General features: G+C 46.2%; 1 pseudogene; it reads right to left on the bottom strand.

Annotated features, from left to right (window-relative positions):
- Window positions 1–21,808: 21,808 nt before the first annotated feature.
- On the bottom strand, window positions 21,809–22,601 carry LOC141134432 (large ribosomal subunit protein uL15-like; annotated as a pseudogene).
- Between the last annotated feature and the right edge of the window lie 815 nt (window positions 22,602–23,416).

A 23,416-nucleotide genomic window follows, 5' to 3' on the forward strand; every position in this document is an offset into this window, starting at 1 on the left:
TTGGACCCACCTGTCTATGGATTTCATTGTGGAGTTACCCAACTCCCAGGGCAACACAGTTATACTTTTGGTGGTTGACCGGTTCTCATAAATGTCTCATTGTATTCCACTTAAGAAGTTGCCCACTTCTAAGGAACTGGCTTCCATTTTTGCTCAGGAGATCTTTCGCTTACATGAGCTACCCAAAGTGATTATCTCGGACAAGGGGTAGTCAGTTTGTGTCCCGGTTCTGGGGAGCCTTTTGTGCACAGTTGGGAATTCAGCTTGCTTTCTCCTCTGCGTATCACCTGCAGTCTAATGGGGCCGCAGAACGAGCCAATCAGTCCTTGGAGCAATTCCTACGTTTCTATATTTCTGACCATCATAACAACTGGTCAGACCTCTTATATGGGCGGAGTTTGCTCACAATAGTACCTTGAATTCTGCTTCCCGATTGTCCCCGTTTATGGTGAACTATGGTTTCCAACCTTCCATGTTGCCTGACTCATTTATTCTGCAGAGTATTTCTTCGTTAGAGGAGCATCTCTGTGGTCTTTGTTCTACTTGGGCACAAGTCCAGGAGGCTTTGTGACATGTTAATGATAGGTACAGACTCCATGCTGACTGCAGACGCCTACTTGTGCCTTCCTACCAGGCTGGGGATAGGGTCTGGCTGTCATCTCGCAACCTCCGACTCATGTTCCCTCTCTGAAGTTCGCACCTCAGTTTATTGGGCCTTTCCATATTGTTCACAGCATTAACTCAGTTTCTTACGCATTAGACCTTCATTCTAATATGCATATCTCAAATGTATTTCATGTCTCCTTATTAAAACCTTTGGTCTGCAACCGCTTTACCACCTCGGTGCCTCCTCCTCACCCTGTACAGGTTGAGAACCATGAGGAGTATGAAGTACAGTCCATTGTTGACTCCCGTAGATTCCGTGGGCGTATACAGTACCTGGTGCATTGGAAAGGGTACGGTCCGGAGGAACGCTCTTGGGTCTCATCCTCAGACGTACATGACCCTGTCCTCCTCCGTGATTTTCATAGACATTTTCCCCTCAAGCCTGGTGGTCCTCCGAGAGGGAGGGGTCATTGAGGAGGGGGTACTGTCCTTCTCTGAGCTGACCGCTCAGCTGTCGGCTAATTGCCAGCTCCTATCTCTCAACAGTGACTCACCTGTTGATGATATCCTGCTCGTCAGTCCTGCCTACTTAAGCCGTCCAGTCCAGATGATCTCTGCCTTCGCCTTGGTCACATCTCTAGAGACGCTCGCCTGTGTTCCTGTTAAAGACTTGCTTGGCTGACATTCCTTCTGGCCCCAGGTCCTGTTTGCTGTTCTACTACACTGTTCTCTGGCTCCCTGAGATTTTGGCTTGTCTGACTATCCGTTCCGGTTCCTGAACTCTGGTTATGTTGTGACTACCTTTACTCTGTTTACCTTTTTTTTATTATTATTAAACAAGTGTGATTTATCTGTACTTCTGTCTCAGTCTGATTCATGGTTTCTGACACACAGACAATAGCAGCACCACCTGAAGTGCAACAGTTAGCAGCCATAAAGCTTGGTCTATTAAATGGCTGGGACTATACTGCCAGTGGCGGCTCTACAAGGCCTAAACCAACTGGGTAGGCACTGTCCATAAAGATTAAGGAGATGAGAGAGGGGAACAAAGAGGACTTACTGGATGGCTTTATGGGAGGGGCAGTCTTTTATGTTGTTCTTCTGCCAGCTATTTTTGGGGCCTTTTAACAAGAATTTGTGCACTTTTAGTAATGCAGCAGTATAAGTGCGGTAAAGATGCAGTAAAGGTACTGTATATAGGTACAGTATATTTAAAGCAGAGTTCCCCCCAAAAGTGGAACTTTCGTTATTTGTCGGTGCCACATTTGGCACCTTTCAGGGGGGAGAGGGGGAACGGGTACCCGTTTTTGGCAGGTACCCTTCCCCACCTCCGGAGACAGCGCCATCCCTCGGAAGTTCTTCCCCCCTCCTCCTTCCTCCACTGCTGGGCCAATTAGAAAGTGCAGCGCGCTTCGTGCATGCGCAGTAGGGAGCCTGCTGTGAAGCCTAAAGGCTTTACTGCCGGTTTCCCCTAACAGGAATGAAAATCAGCTGGGGTGCCGACATGGACAGGTAAGTGTCCTAATATTAAAAGTCAGTAGCTACAGTATTTGTAGCTGCTGACTTTTAATTTTTTCTGGGGGGGCACCGAATTAATGTCCTGCCCCAGTAACGCAGTCCCTACTAACAGTGTGAACAATGGGCATTCCCTGTGATGCAGCGGAGAACTCTCGCTGTAGAAGGGGCCCCCCTCAGTCTCTTCGCAGAATACCTCCAGTGATCAGTGGTTTGAAGTAGAGGGTGAGGGGATCACTGTGGTTTGTGCTGCCCAGGGTGTCTCTACCCCCAGATCTCAGTCTCTAATCATTCGCCCAGTTGATAATCCGTGCGCATCAGGATCGATGTGCTCACTTCGGCTCCCACGCTGCAAAGAGGAGGCAGTCTGTAAAACAGTTTGGTAAAAAACGTTTCCTCCTCTCCCGCTCTGGTTAAGGGTGCTCTTGGGAACTTTAATTCAGAGAATGAATGGGTCCCATGTTATGGCTGCTGTCCCAGACTTTAATTCCCATCGTCCTCAGTGTTCTGCATAGGAATCCATAGGTTTTTCTGGCTATAGTTCTCCCTCTGCTGGCTGGAGGGGATAGTGCAGCAACATTCAACATAACAACAAGTGAAAGTAAACTAATTGTAAAAAGGGAAATGTCTGTAGTCCAGCACCTGCTACATAAATCTCATGTTCCAATGATATGCAAAGCTTCTTCAAAGAAGGATGTATCCCCATATACTTGTAAGATCTTTCTGTCTTTTTCTCAGAAGAAGCAAGATGGTTACAAGTTATCTTTTGATGATGAAAATCTGTTTACCTGTATGGTGGATCTTTTTGTTGCCGGTGTCTTGCCGAGAAAGTTCCCCCGGCGGATAAGGACTCCCCCCGTACTGCGCAGGTGCAGCGCTTGCGCAGTACGAACTACTAGGAGCCGCCGAAGATAGCCGAAGCTGAAAATCTTCAATCAGCTGTACACAGCACCTGCGCCCTGGGTCCAGGTTCAAGCTCCACCATCCAAGTGAACCTAGAGGGAGAATAAAAAAGTGCTGAGCGAAGCGAGGCCGTGTCCGAAGTGTGGCGAGCGAAGCGAGCCCGCGAGGGGCCCTCTTACAGGCGCCTTGTACAGCTGATTTCCAACTATTCGGCTTCGGCTATTTCCGCCGGCTCCTACTGCATAGGCGCAGCGCCTGCGCAGTAGAGGAGGGTCCTTATCCGCCGAGGGGAACTTTCTCGGCAGAACACCGGGACAGAAACCACATCTTCCAGCCTGGAGTGAACTTACTGTATCTGATGATGTATCTGGCTATTGGAGGTACAGCCAGTCTTGTGGTTATGTATGTTTCACTGGCTTTCCTCCCTAGCTATTTTATTTTCATTTCTTTTTTGTTGGTTTACATTTTTCTCCTCTGACTGGGGAACAAGAGATGATGTATCTTTTTCTCCTTTCAGAAGGAGAAACAGCTGAGTGTCACAGGCGATCACATTGATAATGTGATTGGAAGCCAGATCTCCCGATTCCTGGTCGTTAGTAAGAGAGCAGGAGCTGTTGGTGACAACTTGGTGTCTGTGTTGGCAGTGTACTATAGAGTGTGCTTCCAGCACAAACAATAGTGTGCATATATGCAAGAAGGCCCACATCCAATGGTGTATTGTGGTTTTGTGCTGCCCTAAGCAAGACTAAAATCGGGAGCCCCCATCTAAATTTGTCCCACCCCAGCCGTGGGATACCTTCCTTGTCTCAGGGTTTGATGAGGAAGCTGCAGCCTTTCACAGTGAACAGCTGTGGCTTCCTCATCAGGCCCTGAGACATGATTCGTCCAAGTGCCACATATGTGGTCAATGGAGCAGAGGATGGGGTCAGCGGGACATAGGATGTGGTCAGCAGGGCAGAGGATGAGGCGGGACTGGTGGGCACTGGTGAGGAGGCATTGATGAAGCTGCACTAATAGGCAGCACTGAAGGGCACTGATAGGCGGCACTGATGAGGAGGCACCGATTGGCAGCACTGATGGGCACTGATTTGTGAAACTGATGAGGAGGCACTGATTGGCAGCACCGATGGACACTGTTGGGGCAGCACTGATGGACATTGATGATCAGTGCCGTTATCAGAGCAGGTGTCCCCTTTCACACTAGCCGGTTACCAACTCTCTCCTTACGCTGACAGTGTGAGGAAAGGAATGCCGATAACCGGCAAGTGTGTTCACAATGTGATTAGCTGTGATTGGACACAGCTGATCACGTGGTAAAGAGCCGTTATGATTGGCTCTTTATCCTGATCTGTAGTCAGCTGTGTCCGTGAACATCTCACTGGTAACCAGGGGCATATCTCATTGGTAGCATGGATATCATGGAATGCAGTGTGTGTGTATTGGAGTTGAAATCTCACTGATTTCTACTTGTGTGTGTGGCTCTCTTCCTACACATTTTCTGGATGTGCAGACATCTGTAACTTCACTTCTCACATGTGCAGTCTCTCCTCCTGCACTGTACTTCCTGTGTGTACAGGAAGTCAGCGACTCATATGTACTATGGATTTCCCTGTTCTCCCTGTAATTGCATAGATTTTCCTCCCACATTCCAAAGACATACTGGTAGGTTAATTGGCTCCTGTCTAAATTGGCCCTAGTATGTATGTACAGTATCTCACAAAAGTGAAGTGAGTACACCCCCCACATTTTTGTAAATATTTTATTATATCTTTTCATGTGACAACACTGAAGAAATGACACTTTGCTACAATGTAAAGTAGTGAGTGTACAGCTTGTATAACAGTGTAAATTTGCTGTCCCCTTAAAATAACTCAACACACAGCCATTAATGTCTAAACCGCTGGCAACAAAAGTGAGTACACCCCTAAGTGAAAATGTCCAAATTGAGCCCAAAGTGTTAATATATTTTGTGGCCACCATTATTTTCCAGCACTGCCTTAAACTTCTTGGGCATGGAGTTCACCAGAGCTCAGACATCTCAACCTGAAAAACTCATTTCAGGGAGGTGATGCGCCAGCGCCCCCCCAATTAAATGCAGCCTGATCAGTACCAATTAAAGTTTGCCGTTTTTGACATACATAGGCATTCTTATTTTTCTTTTTACTAGTAAGGCTACATTCACACTGAGTCGCTTTACAGGTGCTATAGCGCTAAAAATAGCGCCTGCATAGCGCCTGTAAAGAGCCTCTCCTCTCACTCCAGTGTGAAAGCCCGAGTGCTTTCATACTGGAGCGGTGCACTTGCAGGACGGTAAAAAAAGTCCTGCAAGCAGCATCTTTGCAGCACTGTAGGAGCGGTGCATACACCGCTCCTAAAGCGCCCCTGCCCATTGAAATCAATGGGTAGCGCCGGCAAACCACCGGCAAAGTGCCAACACGGCGGATCTTTGCAGGCAGTTTTAACCCTTTTCGGCCGCTAGCGGGGTGTTTTTAACACGAATAGCACCACTAGAACGACAGTAAAGCACCACTAAAAATAGCAGCGCTTTACCGCCGACACCCCCAATGCCTCAGTGTGAAAGCACACTAAATGTTTTGAAAATGAGTATTGTCTGCGTCAGAGAGAAGGGAGAGTGCAAATCTGTAAATGCTGGGTAATGGAAACTTCAAGTTAAATTTGCAATAAAATGTATAATGTCATATTATGGCAAGTTCTCCTGCCATATCCCCAGCACTCAGCTCCTCACAGAGGAATCCGCTAGGACTGCCATTGTAACATTAAATATTATAAAGACTTTTGGCCTAATCTACTGAAAACTTCTATTTTCAATATACATTAGCAAACAGAGGCATACCTTGGGGTGTAGGACATGAAGAACAGTCAGCCTCGGGTAGAGCAAACTGGGGATGCTCTAAAAATCACATTCCAATTCACCTGCATCTACAAGCAGCACCCAGTAGCAGGAAGGGAGAATTGCACGTCTAGAGGGAAGCCAGAGGTGCTGTCTATTTGATAACACTGGGAAGGGAAGCGGCAGCGTGTCAGCTCAGTAACATTCTGCCGCTCAGGCTGCCCCGCCTTTCTGAGTGAAAGGCTCAGCCGGGAGATTGCCCGGCGCTCGCGGGCGTCTGTGACCCTGCAGCCAAATGCGGGAGTTTCCCACGATTTGCAGGAGACTTGGGATGTCTGAGAGATTCACAGGTTGCCACTGGAGTCCTCTTCCACTCCTCCATGATGACATCACTGAGCTGGTGGATGTTAGAGACCTTGCGCTCCTCCACCTTCCGTTTGAGGATGCCCCACAGATGCTTTAATAGGGTTTAGGTCTGGAGACATGCTTGGCCAGTCCATCACCTTTACCCTCAGCTTCTTTAGAAAGGCAGTGGTCGTCTTGGAGGTGTGTTTGAGGTTGTTATCATGTTGGAATACTGCCCTGTGGCCCAGTCTCCTAAGGGAGGGGATCATGCTCGGCTTCAGTATGTCACAATACATATTGGCATTCATGATTCCCTCAATGAACTGTAGCTCCCCAGTGCCGGCAGCACTCATGCAGCCCCAGACCAAATAAGTTTATCTTGGTCTCATCAGACCACAGGACATGGTTCCAGTAGTCCATGTCCTTAGTCTGCTTGTCTTCAGCAACTGTTTGCGGGCTTTCTTGTGCATTATCTTTAGAAGAGGCTTCCTTCTGGGATGACAGCCATGCAGACCAATTTGATGCAGTGTGCGGCGTATGGTCTGAGCACTGACAGGCTTACCCCCCACCCCTTCAACCTCTGCAGCAACGCTGGCAGCACTCATACGTCTATTTCCCACAACCTCTGGATATGATGCTGAGCATGTGCACTCAACTTCTTTGGTCGATCGTGGTGAGGCCTGTTCTGAGTGGAACCTGTCTTGTTAAACCGCTGCATTGTCTTGGCCACCGTGCTGCAGCTCAGTGAAAATTAAATACACAAATTCTGCACAAACATGGACTCTTCACTGCAGTGTACTTGTGGCTTAATCAGGGTAACATGTGACTGCATAGCAAAGGGGTTGATTTACTAAAGGGAAATATACTGTGCACTACAAGTGCACTTGCTCCAGAGCTTAGTAAATTAGCTAGGGGGGAGGTTTACTAAAGAAAATCCACTGTGCACTACATGTGCACTGCAAGTGCACTTGGAAATGCAGTTGCTGTAGATCTGAGGGGAAGATCTGAAATGAGGGGAAGCTCTGCTGATTTCTATCATCCAATCATGTGCAAGCAAAAATGCTGTTTATTTTTTTTCCTTGTGTAGCATTGACCCCCGAAGGAGCTGCTGATATTTAATTTGGGTCTGTACTCTGCTATCGCGCCCCCTTAATTTGACTCAGTCCCCTTGACACAGCTGTGGTGTAATGTTAGCATGCAAAAATGAGTTAAAGACAATTCCACAATGTATAATATAATATACCTTTTTTTCGTCTTTACCTTTAACCTCCAGTTCTCCACCTGGTCAGCAATTCAAAGAAACAACACTCCCCACAGTAATACTTAAACAAGAATAATATTTTACTGTATCTGCTTGAAAAATAATGATTACAGCAGTTGTATTGTCAGACCAACGTAGTGTGACAGCCAACATAGAAGTTGTTTAAATTAACCTTTTGGAAATGCGTCTATGAAATGGGAACAATGGCAGATCGGACACTTTGACACTTTTTTGAAACAAGTGACATTTATACAGCGATCAGTGCTATAAATAACCACTGATTACTGTATAAATATCACTAGCAGGGAGGGGTTAACACTAGGGGGCGATCAAGGGGATAAATGTGTTCCCTCAGTGTGTGTTCTAACTGTGGGGGGATGGGACTGACTGGGGGAGGAGACTGATCTGTGTTCCTATATTCTAGGAACACACGATCTGTCTCCTCTCCCCTGACAGGATGTAGATTTGTGTGTTTACACACGGGTGCCAGACAGACATCGCGGCTGCCGAACACACGCAATTGGCTTCTCAGTGATGCAGCAAGCGCATGCACGCCTTAGAAGCGGCCGCTGTACAGCTACGGCGATTTGCGCAGGGGAGCCATTCTGCTGCCGTCAAACGATGGTGGGCTGTCGGCATGTGGTTAATCACATGCAAGAAAAATCAAAAACAGCATCTTTATACATGATTGGATGATAGAAACCAGCAGAGCTTCCCCTCATTTCAGATCTTCCCCTCAAGTCTACTGCAACTGCACTTGCAGTGCATGGTATATTTGCCTTTAGTGGATCAACCTCCCTGTCTCTATAAGACTCAATAACAACAGAGTATCTAGCTGAGAATCGCTACTTAAGTAAAACAGTACAGAATACAGACAATTACTTGTGTGTATCCTGATTAACTGTGTCCCTTTCAGTGAAGTCAAGGGTCTGGCAACACAGGGGATCAGCTGGAAGGGATCCAAGGCTGGCAGACAAACAACCAACCACTGGAAATAGGGTACACTCATAGCAATCAGAGAGGTGCACCCCACAGTAGCTGGGTCTTCCAGAGAAGCTGTATTCTGTTAGTCTCCATTCCAATTGCCCACTTTGCTGGTTCTGACAGTGGAGGGCTTCCAACCTGGCTGCAGATCAGTTTCCTAGCCCAGCTTGGACTACCTTTGCAAGTGTGGCCACGCTGACCTGCTGAGGGAGGGAAGCTGAAGAACTTATCTTCCCTGTGCTTGTCCAGGGCCTGCAACCACATCTGAGCACTGTGAGTAAATGGGCACTCTGCTGCAACATCACAAAAAGCAATCTTTCCACCACCAAGGGCCCGTTACAACAACCAGCAGCCTCAGAAGAAACCAAAGTGGTGACCTCTGAGGGATCCATACCACTTTTTTTTTAAACAGATCCCTGCCCCTGCTGTGTCACTGCTTCATAGCGGTATCTTCTCGGAAACAACTGACTCCCTTGGCGTCTTGCACAACACCGCAAGATGCAAGGCTTCTGCCCTCACCTAGAAAGCCATGGTTACCCATCGCTCTTTCAAGCAGTCTCTACAGATCTAATCCCTGCTTTAAAGTGTATGAACAGTATCTCACAAAAGTGAGTACACCCCTCATAGTTTTGTAAATATTTTATTATATCTTTTCATGTGACAATACTGAAGAAATTACACTTTGCTACAATGTAAAGTAGTGAGTGTACAGCTTGTATAACAGTGTCAATTTGCTGTCCCACCAAATTACTCAACACACAGCCATTAATGTCTAAACTGCTGGCAACAAAAGTGAGTACCCCCTAAGTGAAAATGTCCAAATTGGGCCCAATTAGCCATTTTCCCTCCCCGGTGTCATGTAACTCATTAGTGTTACAAGGTCTCAGGTGTAAATGGGGAGCAGGTGTGTTAAATTTGGTGTTATCGCTCTCTCTCATACTGGTCACTGGAAGTTCAACATGGCACCTAGTGGCAAAGAACTCTCTGAGAATCTGAAAAAAATAATTATTGCTCTACATAAAGATAACCTAGGCTATAAGAAGATTGCCAAGTCCCTGAAATTGAGCTGCAGCACGGTGGCCAAGACCATACAACGGTTTACCAGGACAGGTTCCACTCAGAACAGGCCTCGCTATGGTCGACCAAAGCAGTTGAGTGCACCTGCTCAGCGTCATATTTAGAGGTTGTCTTTGGGAAATAGACATATGAGTGCTGCCAGCATTACTGCAGAGGTTGAAGGGGTGGGGGGTAAGCCTGTCAGTGTTCAGACCATATGCCGCACACTGCATCAAATTGGTCTGCATGGCTGTCATCCCAGAAGGAAGCCTCTTCTAAAGATGATGCATAAGAAAGCCCGCAAACAGTTTGCTGAAGACAAGCAGACTAAGGACATGGATTACTGGAACCATGTCCTGTGGTTTGATGAGACCAAGATAAGCTTATTTGGTTCAGATAGTGTCAAGCGTGTGTGGCAACCAGGTGAGGAGTACAAAGACAAGTGTGTCTTGCCTACAGTCAAACATGGTGGTGGGAGTGTCATGGTCTGGGGCTACATGAGTGCTGCCGGCACTGGGGAGCTACAGTTCATTGAGGGAACCATGAATGCCAACATGTACTCTGACATACTGAAGCAGAGCATAATCCCCTCCCTTCGGAGACTGGGCCACAGGGCAGTATTCCAACATGATAACGCCCCCAAACACACCTCCAAGATGACCACTGCCTTGCTAAAGAAGCTGAGGGTAAAGGTGATGGACTGGCCAAGCATGTCTCCAGACCTAAACCCTATTGAGCATCTGTGGGGCATCCTCAAACGGAAGGTGGAGGAGCGTAAGGTCTCTAATATCCACCAGCTCTGTGATGTCGTCATGGAGGAGTGGAAAAGGACTCCAGTGGCAACCTGTGAAGCTCTAGTGAACTCCATACCCAAGAGGGTTAAGGCAGTGCTGAAAAATAATGGTGGCCACACAAAATATTGACACTTTGGGCCCAATTTGGACATTTTCACTTAGGGGTGTACTCACTTTTGTTGCCAGCGGTTTAGACATTAATGGCTGTGTGTTGAGTTATTTTGAGGGGACAGCAAATTTACACTGTTATACAAGCTGTACACTCACTACTTTACATTGTAGCAAAGTGTCATTTCTTCAGTGTTGTCACATGAAAAGATAGAATAAAATATTTACAAAAATGTGAAGGGTGTACTCACTTTTGTGAGATACTGTAAATTCTAACATAGAGTTTCTCTTATTTGCTCCATTTTGATCTGTTAAATATACCATTAAAAGTGATTTATTATATCTGTTCAAAAAGTAGCTCTTCAGCCATAAATCTTGTGAGCTGATAACTTCCAGTACTCTGCGCCTCTGGACCAGTGGCGCCGATAGGGGGGGTGCGGGGGTTGGGCACCAGGGCCGGTGCTACCATAAGTATACACTGCCTGTCCGTTTGGGCTCAGAGGAGGTAAGCACCGTGGAACTTTTTATCTCCTATCGGAGATGCAGGCAGCTGGTGCCCTATCTCTGCTCTGCTTCATAGTAATTACCAAGGGCAGATAGCGGGACAGTGCCTGCTCGTCACCAGGAGAGCCATCTTGCTCGGCACTCAGGAGTCGGGATGCAAGTGCTCAGTGTCCGGTCCAGTTCGTTCTCTCAGCCCCTCCCTGACTCCACCAGCTGTCCAGTGCCACACTTCGCCTCCCATTTGAGTCAGTCCACACTCCAACCCCCTAAATGCAATGCCAGTGTTTCGTCACATATGGCGACCCATCACATTTGGCTACCCGCTGGGGTGCGCATGTGCGACGCCGCCATATGCATTCCAACACTTTTAAAACTTTACTTTACCCCCCCCTTCTGCCTCCATCTCCATCTCTCCATTCTCTCTCCCCTTCTCACTTCCCCCTCTACCCCCCTCCCACTCTCCTCTTTTGCTCCGTCCTCTCTCTCCCCCTCTCTCTTTCTGTCCCCCTCTCCCTCTTTTTCTCCCCTCCTCTCTCTCTCTCTCTCCCCTCCTCTCTCTCTCTCTCTCTCTCTCTCCCCTCCCCCCTCTCTCCCCCTCTCTTCCTCCCCTCTCTCTCCCATTCCCCTCCCTCCCTCTCTCTCCCTTCTCTCTTTCTCTGCCCCTCTTTTTCTCCCCCTATCCCCCCTCTCCTTCTTCCCCCTCTCTTTCTCTCCCCCTCTTTCTCCCCCTCTCTCTCTTGCCCCCTCTCTCTTTCTCCCCACCTCTCTCCCTCTCCCCCCCTCTCTCCCCCTCTCTCTTTCTCTCCCTCTCTCCCCCCTCTCTCTATCCCCTCCTTTCTTCCCCCTCTCTCTCTCTTTCTCTCCCCTCTCCCTCACTCTCCTCCCTCTCTCCCCTCTCCCTCTCTTCCCCCCTCTCTCTCTTTGCCTCTCTCTCTTTCTCCCCCTCTCTCTCCCCCTTCTCCCCCCCTCTCTCTCTCCCTATCCCCCCCCCCTCTCTCTCTCTCCCCCCATTTCTCTCTCACTCCACTTTCTCTATATTTGCCTCCCTCTCCCTCCGCCAACTCTTTTTTCCACTTTCTCTCTCTCCCGTATCTCTCTTCTTGTTATATACAGACCAGTGTATATAATGTACAGTATAGTGTCAAGGTACAGACTGGTCTGTATATAATGTACCGTATGGTGTACATATAATGTACAGTCTGTACCCTGGCACCATACTGTACATCATATACAGACCGGTGTATATATAAGATACAGCATGGTGTTAGGGGGGATGACACCATGTTTTGCCGCACCAGGTGACACCAACCCTAGTGACGCCACTGCTCTGGACTGTTAAGCCCCATACACACGGGCCAAATGTCGGGAGACAACGGCCGGTTAAAAAAAAAAAGGCGGCTGACATTTGGCCTGTGTTGGTCAGCTTCCGTCGAACGAGCATGCTGGAAAACCAGAAGTCCTCCAACTCCTGATCAGAGCTTTCAGCTAATGGCAGAGAGCTGATCGGAGTGTTCTGGTGGGGGTGGGGCATCCCTCTGACAGCACACAACAGCTCAGAGGGGGAGATCCCTGTACTTCCTTCTCATAGTTAGTACAGCGGCTCCGACCGGAGCTGACAGTTTATTTCCATTTAACCCAAAAAATGAGTAGTGTGTACAAGTTAGCATTGCTCCCTGCTATCTCCATGGACAACAAAAAACACCTCCCCCCTGCTATGAAGAAGAGAGGGAGGTGTTATATAGTTCTAATACAGAGTATTGTAGTCCTAGGGTGACAACGCTGGAGGAAGCATATTAATGGCAGGATTACCAGGTTAAAATAAAGGGGGGGAAAAAAAGTGTGAAATAAGAAAACAAATGCAGCCACCACACCTAAGGACTGGTAAGCTGCAATACGATGTTTGTTTATGGGTTTCGTTAGGGCTTTAAGGGGCTAGCACAGGAATTCAGCAGTCATTACAATTTTGTATTTTGCTGACATATTTAGTACACAGCTATTTTATAAATACTACGTATAGCACAGAAGAAATATAAACATATTTGGCAAAAATCTATTTTTTTAAAGCTTTCTGTCCAACAAAAATAAACATTTTGCTTGCTGGTTGGTGGTCTTTTGGAAGCATCAGTTTGGTTCACTCACACTAGGACCTCATTCACATGGGGCCTTTTAATCAATGCCCCGTACAAGGCCTTGTTTCCCAGGATGGGGATGCACAGGTGTTCAATGCATTCCCATACCAGCAGTCCAATGCGTTCCAATTGACAGCTATGGGACTGCCGGTGTTCTGCTGAGAAAGTTCCCCTCGGCGGATAAGGACCCCCCTCTACTGCACAGGCGCAGTGCTTGCGCAGTAGGAGCCAGCGGAAACAAAGCCAAATAGAATAGAAATCAGCTGTACACAGCGCCTGTAAGAGGGCCTCGCTTCACTTGGCACTTTTTAATTCTCCCACTAGGTCCACTTGAATGGTGGGGCTTCAACCTGGACCCAGGGCGCAGGCGCCGTGTACAGCTGATTTAAGTTTTTCAGCTTCGGCTATTTTCGGCGGCTCCTAGTCGTTCGTACTGCGCAAGAGCTGCGCCTGCGCAGTACAGGGGCGTCCTTATCCACCGGGGGAACTTTCTGGGCAAGACACTGGCATGAGGATGCATGGAACACCCGTGCACCCACCATGCCAGTAAACACAGCACTGCTCCGGGCACAAATGAAAAAACCCAGTGTGAACGAGGTCTAATGTTTAAGGCTGCATTCACACCTGAGCGTTTCGTTTTCAGGCAGAAAGTCGTGTAATTTTGTCGCGATTTTGTACAGGTCAAAAGGTCACCAATGTAAAAAGCTGAAAAATACATGTAATCTACATAAAAAGAAGCTCAAGTACTTTTTTGAGCTTCAGGCGTTTTTCTTCAGGTGGCAAAACACTCAGATGTGAACAGGTGCCATTGAAATGAATGGGATTTTGCTTGTTGGGCATTTTTTGGTCATTTTTTCGGGCATTTTACGAGCTGAAAACGCTCAGGTGAAGCAACCTGGTCCAATCCTCTGTGAGTTCAGACTCATGCAAACTGCTCATCTCCACTCAAAGTGGCAAATCTGCCCGTGTGTATGCCACCCTGTCCGACAGAAGCCGGCTTCTATCGGATGAGCATGCTGGAAAACCAGCAGCTGTCAGACTCCTGATCAGCACTCTCAGCCAATGGCAGAGAGCGCTGATCAGAGTGTTCTGGCGGGGGGGGGGGGTGTCCCCCAGTCAGAACACAACGGCTCAGTGGGGAGACTTTGCATAGTTAGTACAGCGGCTCCAACCGGAGCTAACAGGTTTTTTTCGGGTAGAGCAAACAAAAAAAACTCAGTGTGTACCAGGCTTACAGTAAGAAGTATCACTTAAGTCAGAGGAGATGCCAAACACAAGTAATTACCTTTTATCTTCTTTAACTCTGTTTCTGGTTGACCAAAGTAACATCTCTGGTTGCGCTTGCAACTGTACACTAGATGGCAGCACTTGCACATTTTATAAATTCAAATATAACAAAAACAAAAGTTATAAAGTACGTCAGATTAACTTTTGTATCTAGAAGCTTCCTTCTAAGCAGAAGGAAAAAAGTATTTTTATCTAACCAATGACCCGATGTTCTAGGCACTGTATATCTGTGGTGACTGTTTACAGAAACTATATATAACATAGTGTTTCAGACTCAACCTACATACATCTTAAAGCGGAGTTCCGCTGATTTTTTTTTTTTTAAAGTCAGCAGCTACAAATACTGCAGCTGCTGACTTTTAAAATAAGGACACTTACCTGTCCAGGGCGCCCGCAATGTCGGCACCCGAAGCTGATCTCTCCCTTGGCTTTCGAGTGCTGCCGCCGCCATCCTCGGTAAGGGAATCAGGTGGTTCCCTACTGCGCACGTGTGACTCGATCTGCGCTATCACATTGGTCCCTGCTGTGTTCTGGGACCCGTGTGTATCCCAGAAGACAGCGGAGGGGGGGGGTGGCGTAGATAACTCGCGGGTGGGCTCGGGTATCTATGCCCGGAAGTGGGAGCAAAATACCTGTATTAGACAGGTATCTGCTCCCCGCTCCCCCCTGAAAGGTGCCAAATGTGACACGGGGGGGGGGGGAGAGAGTAACCGGAAAAGTGGAAGTTCCATTTTTGTGTGGAACTCTGCTTTAAGTGTAATACTTAAAGATACTCTAAATCCAAACACAAAAATGTAATATAATTCAGTTTACCGATCCTTAGACGTGGTGACTGCACTTGTTTCATTTTGTAGCCTTTTTTCCTGTTGATCCTGCCAGTAACACACTTCCTGTTTTAGGGTGGCTACGATCACTCCTTCACTGTATCTATAAAAGAACAATGTAGCCATCTTTCGACTAGTAGTTTTGGACTTTACATGAAAGACTAACAAATTAAACCCAAATTCCAGCTAACATTGTATAAGCAGCAACAGAAATTGTTTTTATTTTCCTTTTGGAAAAAAGTTTTTGCCCTGGTTCACACCAGTGCGGCTTTTAAATCTTTGAACTTGCGCTACTTCAGAGCAATTTCAAAGCTGCAGATCAGTGCGATTTGGACCTCCAATTTAATTGTGGCTTGTGACTTCATTTAACAGAAGTCAATGCAATTCTATAATTGAATATATTTGGCGCTGTGAGTGTCTCACAGGAGAGTTGCTGCTTTAGGAGTTTTACATTCGTGGAAATAGCTCAGTTTTTTCTATGCAAGTCACAGTGAAATCCCCAAAAAAGTAGTGCAGGAACCATTTTCAAAGATTCAACGATTTGAACGGTTCCATTGCCGGCAATGGGGTGCGACTTGTCACATGATTTTGAACTGTCAAATCTCATGACAAATTGCACCAGTGTGAAACAGGGTTTAAAGCTGAATTATATTTTTTTGCAAAGTTTCGTTGCTCCAGCTTGGACCAATAAAATGTAAGCCTGGCCATTCCCTGTGAATGCAGAGAAGAGAATCACTGTAGTAATCTCCGCTAGTACAGTGATCCTCACTTAGGGATGAGCCAGGTTCGACTCGAACATCAGGTGTTTGTTTGTTCTAAAATGAACCGAACATATAGGGCGTTCGCGGGAAATTCGAACGCCGCGGTATGTCCCATAATGCACTGCAAGATCGCAGTGCATTGCTGTATGATGATTGGCCAAAGCATGCACCTGACCTGCATGCTTTGGCCAATCACAGTGCGCTCTGCTGAGAGAGCCATAATTGGCCAAAGGCGGGTGCTTTTGGCCAATCATGGTTCAGGAGGACTAAGTCCACGCCCCACACTATATAAGGCTGCTTACATAGCGCCCGTGTGTAGTGTTGTTGGCAGGTTATTCAATTAGTGGCAGTGTATTTTATTTATATATATATATATATATATATATATATATATATATATATATATATATATATATACACAGTCAGTCTAGTATATATATTGTAAGGGATCAGAGGGGTGAACAGCTGGCTTAAAGACAGTCCAGTAAAAAAAAGTGGCTTTATTCAGCAAAAATGGCAAAAATAAACATAAGACAAGACAGACTTGTCTTGTCACACGGTTGTGCAGACAGGTACAGTTCAGCAGCACACAGGCTTACAGGTAATAGTTCATGGCTCCAATCAGAGCTACAATCTTTATGTGGTTAAGCTCACCCAGCAGGTACACCATCCAGCAATGGACGTTTTCACACAGCGTGCTGCTGTGTCTCTCTCTCTCCTACTCAAACAGCTCCTCTCTGACACTTTCAGCAAAGCTGACAATAAGCAGGTCTGAAGGGGAAGTACCTTCTCTCTTCAATTAACCCCTTCTTAACCCTGCCCCAGGCTGACCCTCTACATATCCCCCCCTCTGTTTCAGGCCAGGGGTCTGGACACCACAAATCCAGTCCCAATAGACCCGGGAAGGGGCATCCGCAATCTGGTGTACCTTTCCTGGTCTATGTACCACTACAAAGCTGAAGTCCTGTAGAGCAAGGAACCACAGAGTGATTCTGGAGTTTTCATCTTTATTTTGGGCCATCCACTTAAGGGGCGCATAATCTGAAACTAACTTGAAGGGTTGGCCCAACAAGTAGTAGCGGAGTGTCTCCAAAGCCCATTTTATTGCGAGACACTCCCTTTCCACAATGGAATAATTCCTCTCAGCTGGCGTGAGCTTCCAGCTCAAGTACACAACGGGGTGCTCATCCCCCCAATCATCTGGGACAGTACTGCACCCAGACCCAACTTTTAAGGCATCTGTTTATACCAGGAACTCTTTTTGGAAGTCGGGAGCTACCAACACTGATTCCTGGCACAAAGCTTGCTTCAACCGGCAGAACGCTGCTTCTGCTTCTGCGCTCTACTGAACAACAGTTGCGTTCTTTCCCTTGGTGAGATCAGTCAGAGGCGCTGCTAGACTGGCAAAGTTGGGGTGGTCACCTCATGACTTACTAATCGGGCGAGACTGCCCCATGTTTGGGACTTGTATGAGCAAAAGCTCAAAGTTTCAGGGGTTTCCCCCAAAAAAGCAAGAACCCACAGAGGTGGTAAATAATAATGTGTTGCAGGTTGTTACTAAGGATCAGTACCAGGTTGCTGAACCTGCAGGAAGTGAGCCCGGTCCCCTGGAGGTGTTTGTGGGATTATAAGCAGAAAGTACCTCCTCTGAGCCAGATATGTCAAATCTCGGGGGCTCCCAGGAAGATTTCCTTAGTGCTTAGATGAGGGACCCCACTTTGATCCCCGCAAGGGAACAGGCCACGGTCTTAAACGGTGAACCACAGCACCCTGGGGCAAACGTGCAGTTCCCCCATTTTGCTGTGAATCATGACATGTTTTACCGAGTAACTAAAGTCAATAAAGAAGTGTTGGAACAACTGGTGGTACCCAAACCTTTTAGGTCTTAGGGTGTTGCATTTAGCACATAGTCATGTACTTGGGGGTCTCTCTTAACAGCGAGGTCACCTTTCGTCATTTCAGCCTGCTGGGTCACCGCCTTTTGTATTCCCGCTATTTGTTCACTCAGTAAGCGGTTTTTTTACTGTTGTACAGTGACTGCCTGCACCAGGATCTGCTCCTGCCGGGCCTGTGCTTGTACCATGGCCTGCTGGGCCTCCTGATGGCGGGCCTGCGCTTGTGTATTAGCCAATACCAGCTGCTTAACCACATCCTCCATGGCTTGTTCGGAAGATTTCACCATCTGTGCAGCTTTTATCCAGGACATGGGATTGGACTGGACCCCTCAAACTGCCCGCATTCTCCACCAATTGTAGGGGATCAGAGGGGTGAACAGCTGGCTCAAAGACAGTCCAGTAAAATAAAGTGGCTTTATTCAGCAAAAATAAACATAAGACAAGACAGACTTGTCTTGTCACACAATTGTGCAGACAGGTACAGTTCACAGTTCAGTAGCACACAGGCTTACAGGTAATAGTTCATGGCTCCAATCAGAGCTACAATCTTTGTGTGGTTAAGCTCACCCAGCAGGTACACCATCCAGCAATGGACGTTTTCACACAGCGTGCTCCTGTGTCTCTCTCTCCTACTCAAACAGTTCCTCTCTGACACTTTCAGCACAGCTGACAATAAGTAGGTCTAAAGGGGAAGTACCTGCCCTCTTCGATTAACCCCTTCTTAACCCTGCCCCAGGCTAACCCTCTATATTCAGTGTTTACTCTGTATTCAGTGTTTACTCTATGTTCAGTCAGTGCAGGCAGTGTATTAATATATACAGTATCTCACAATAGTGAGTACACCCCTCACATTTTTGTAAATATTTTATTATATCTTTTCATGTGACAACACTGAAGAAATGACACTTTGCTACAATGTAAAGTAGTGAGTGTACAGCTGGTATAACAGTGTAAATTTGCTGTCCCCTCAAAATAACTCAACACACAGCCATTAATGTCTAAACCGCTGACAACAAAAGTGAGTACACCCCTAAGTGAAAATGTCCAAATTGGGCCCAAAGTGTCAATATTTTGTGTTTCCACCATTATCTTCATGCACTACCTTAACCCTCTTGGGCATGGAGTTCACCAGAGCTTCACAGGTTGCCACTGGAGTCCTCTTCCACTCCTCCATGATGACATTACGGATCTGGTGGGTGTTAGAGACCTTGCGCTCCTCCACCTTCCATTTGAGGATGCCCCACAGATGATCAATAGGGTTTAGGTCTGGAGACATGCTTGGCCAATCCATCACCTTTACCCTCAGCTTCTTTAGCAAGGCAGTTGTCATCTTGGAGGTGTGTTTGGGGCCGTTATTATGTTGGAATACTGCCCTGCGGTCCAGTCTCCGAAGGGAGATGATCATGCTCTGCTTCAGTATGTCACAGTACATGATGTTGGCATTCATGGTTCCCTCAATAAACTGTAGCTCCCCAGTGCGGGCAGCACTCATGCAGTCCCAGATCATGACACTCCCAGGTATACAGGTATCTGCACACCCCTCCCCCCTGAAATGTGACACTGGAGGGGGGGAGGGTTCTGAAAAGCGCAAGTTCCATTTTTGTGTGAACCTCCGCTTTAAACCCTGCACACCCATAGAGAGCCCATGTTAGTGTAGTTCAGTATTGGGCACCAGGGGGCAGCATTGCGTTCCAAACTCATCATCACCTTTTGCCATCATGAACAAAAGGAGAAGAGTGTTTGGTTTTCTCTTTGTTCTCAGTAGCTGTGGAGATTCCTAAAAATGTGCTGCAGGAATTCCTCACATTTGTCCTCCTGTCCCCTTTATAATCAAGATGTACTATAATGAGTATAACACATCTCCATCATGACAGAACAAAGTCCTTGATTACATAGAGTGTCCTTACTTTATTCTTTTTCATTTTATTCACTTTGTCACATAAGTCTATCTTATTTTAAGATTGGTCTAACTCTACAATTTTCCTAATGTGCCATCCTGAAGTTAAAATACATTTTAATGACTAAACCTAAATACAGTTAAAGCGGTATTAAACCCGAAACCAGAATGTAATTTATTGCAGCTTACCAATCGTGGTGGCCTCCACTCTGGAAGGAGCACAGGGGGTACCTTTGGACAGCAGCATAGTTAATCTGGGGGGGTGGGGGGTTAGATGTACTAGAAGATTTAGAGACACTAACAAGTTGAAGTTAAACTCCAGCTCACACTTTATAAGCAGTTACAACAGTTTTGATCAGCTTGGGATAAAGGTTTTACCCAAATAAATAAAAGCTGACCATTGTAAGTACCCCTGTCAGTGGTAAATGGTTTGTTCCAACACTTCAACTGCTGCATCTGCAGGATGGCTTGTTCTATTGAAAAACAACAGGCGTACTGGCTGGATCACCAGATGAAAAAAATAGAAAGCCTAAAAAAGAAAACAAATGCAATTACCACATCTAATAACTGGTAAGCTGCAATTTAACAAATGTTTGCTTTTGGGTTGAATACTGCTTTATCATGTTTAATGGAGTTTCCACTTTAAACCAAAGATAATTTACTCCAGGTTGTTTTGCTTTACTTGAGTCAATGCAGAGGACAGTGTAACCATTTTTTCCAGTTTAAAGTGATTGTAAAGTCTCGTTTTTTTCTCTTTAAAAATAACAAACATGTTATACTTACCTCCTCTATTCAGTGGTTTTTCACAGAATAGCCCGGATCCTCCTCTTCTCGGGTCCCTCGCCAGCTCTCTTGGCCCCTCCCTCCTGTTGAGTGCCCCCACAGCAAGCAGGTTGCTATGGGGGCACCCGGGTCAAGCTGCAGCTCCGTGTGTCCATTCAGACACGGAGCCGTGGTTTGGCCCCGCCCCCTCTCTCTCATAATTGGCTAACTGACTTTGACAGCAGCATGAGCCAATGACGCCACTGCTGTGCCTCAGCCAACCAGGGGGGAAAGTCCCAGAGGGCCGAGGCAATCGTGCACACCGCTGGAGGAAGATCGGGCACAGGTAAGTATTGGGAGGGCTCCTGCACATAGAAGGCTTTTTATCTTAATACATAGAATGGATTAAGATAAAAAAATCTTCTGACTTTACAATCACTTTAATGAAGTGTAAATGCTACAATAAAATATCCCACAAATACAATTTATATCTCAACCTATTACCCACAAGCTTGTTTTCCAGATCTCTGAACAGAATCTTCGAAATCATAGAGAGAGTCTGAAAACTCCATGCTTTTCAGCTTTACATATTTTGCATGTTCATATGAGTCCCTGCCCTCAAGAAGCTTACAATCAAATGTCCCTAACACACATGCATATGCATATATATACACACTAGGGACAATTAACCTACTAGCATGTCTTTGGAGTATGGGAGGAAGCCCACACAAGCACAGGGAGAACATGCGAACTCCATGCAGGAAGGGCTGGTTAAGAGATTTGAACCAAGAACCCCAGTGCTGCAAGGCAAAAGTACTAAAAGAACCATTGCATTCTATGCATTAAGATAAAAAAAAAACCTTCAGTGTGCAGCAGCCCCCTTCAGCCCCCCTAATACTTACCTGAGCCCTGTCTTGATCCAGTGATGTTGCACGAGAGATTTGGCTGATTGGGACTCTCCCTCCTCATTGGCTGAGACACACAGCGGGCACCTTTGGCTCCAGCTGCTGTCAATCAAAGTAATTGAGCCAACGAGGAGGGGGCGATAGCTGCTCATTGTCTGAAGGGACACACAGAGCAGCGACTCAGCTCAGTGCCCCCATAGCAAGCTGCTTGCCGTTGGGGCACTGAGCAGGAGGGAGGAGCCAGGATCACAGAAGAGGGACCTGAGAAGAGGAGGATCCGGGAATGCTCTGTGCAAAACCAACTGCACAGAGGAGGGAAGTATAACATGTTTGTTATTTTTAAACAAAAAAAAAAAAGAAAAGAGAATTTGATATCACTTTAATCCAGGAAGGACATTTTATAGTATTGTAGCCTACCAGTCCTTAGATATAATATCTGCATTATTTTTATTTTTTCCCACTTTAACCAGGTGATCTTGCCATTAACTCACTTCCTGTCCTAGGAGGACAACCGTACTCAGCAGTGTTGTCACCCCTAAAACAGGAAGGACTACATAACACCTTCCTCTCTTCTCCATAACAGGGGGAGGTGTTTTGTAGTCCATAGAGATAACTGGAAATTATGCTAACAGATAACAGTCCAGAGGCAGCAAACACAGGTAGTTATTAGCTCACAAGGTTTTTTTTTTTTTTTTTTTTTTACAGGGAATAGAAGTTAAATTGTTTCAAAGAGCATTTTTGCTACCAGCACACAAGCACCACTGACATCCTTAATCTTATCCTCAGCATAAGGGCTGAAGAACTTGGCTTTTACAATGACTAGTTACTTGGGGAGCTTTGGAACTTTTTTTTTTGGAAGTTTTGGTACTTTGAACGTTGGAGCTTGTGATCTTTGCTGAGTACCTTGAATTAGCCGGTGTACACTGCGATAATGACTGGTGCTGGTCCATCAGGTTCAGTCTGGCCTGTTCACTGACCAAGGTCCACAGTTTGTCCAAGTTAATTGTAGGACAATAATGCTGATTCTTCTTCAGGTGTCTTATGCCAGCCTTACCGAAGTAACCAGGGTGGTAATTATCAAAGCTGATCATGTGATGATGCAAATCACTGACACTACTGTGACCACCCAATTGCTTTCTGTGTTTTCCAATATGACCCTGCCCTTGACTGATATGTCCATGGAGCATCCTCATCTTCTATAATTTGGTAGGCATGACAGTTAGATATCTGTGTTGGGAGAATGCAGGGCACATGTTCTCAGCACAGAAAAGTGTTTACATAGTACTGTATATATACGGCTTCTTGGTGTTAAAGCCCACCCACCAAGAGGCTGCATATATGCGTGCAGGCAACAGTAGAAGGTTAAAATAAAACACTTTCCATAGTATATGTAACAGACCTAAAGGGAGAAAATAAGGGAAATGTATTGTTAGAGTTTACATACACTTAGGCATGAGCAGATTTCTTGCCCCATCCATCCTCAATGATCTGCCCGGGTATGACCAGGCTAACACATAAAACCAAACAGAGGGTGCACCAGCCTAGCACATTATCCCCAAACCATATATTTTATTTATTTATTTATTTTTTACTTTCAAAACTTTTATTAGTTTTACAGAATAAGGAAGAACATAAGCAAAAAAAAATAATACAAATCACATTAAACTGATGCATGACATTTCCCTGAGGGGGACTTGTATCCTGACAGTACAGAGTTTAACATATATTTTATTTTTAACAAAGTGTTAAGTAATATACTCACAAACCAGCAAATGTATCAAAGCTTGTCATAATACATCATCATCACCTTCAAGACCCCGATACATCACATCTCATAACAGGACAAATAAATTCTGTTTCAAGGGGCTTCCCTCTTCCTCTGAGCCAATGGGGCTGTGCCTTGTAACAACCCTTAAATAGCTAAATAGAATGACTGTTTTCAGATGGTGGTACCTCCCATCCTATGGACAGGAGTTAGCCCATTCTTTTACAGACTCGATATTACACACCTATCAAGTTGTAAGGGGCA

This window comes from Aquarana catesbeiana, linkage group LG03 (assembly GCF_042186555.1).
Source record: "Aquarana catesbeiana isolate 2022-GZ linkage group LG03, ASM4218655v1, whole genome shotgun sequence".
Taxonomy (NCBI): Eukaryota; Metazoa; Chordata; class Amphibia; order Anura; family Ranidae; genus Aquarana; species Aquarana catesbeiana.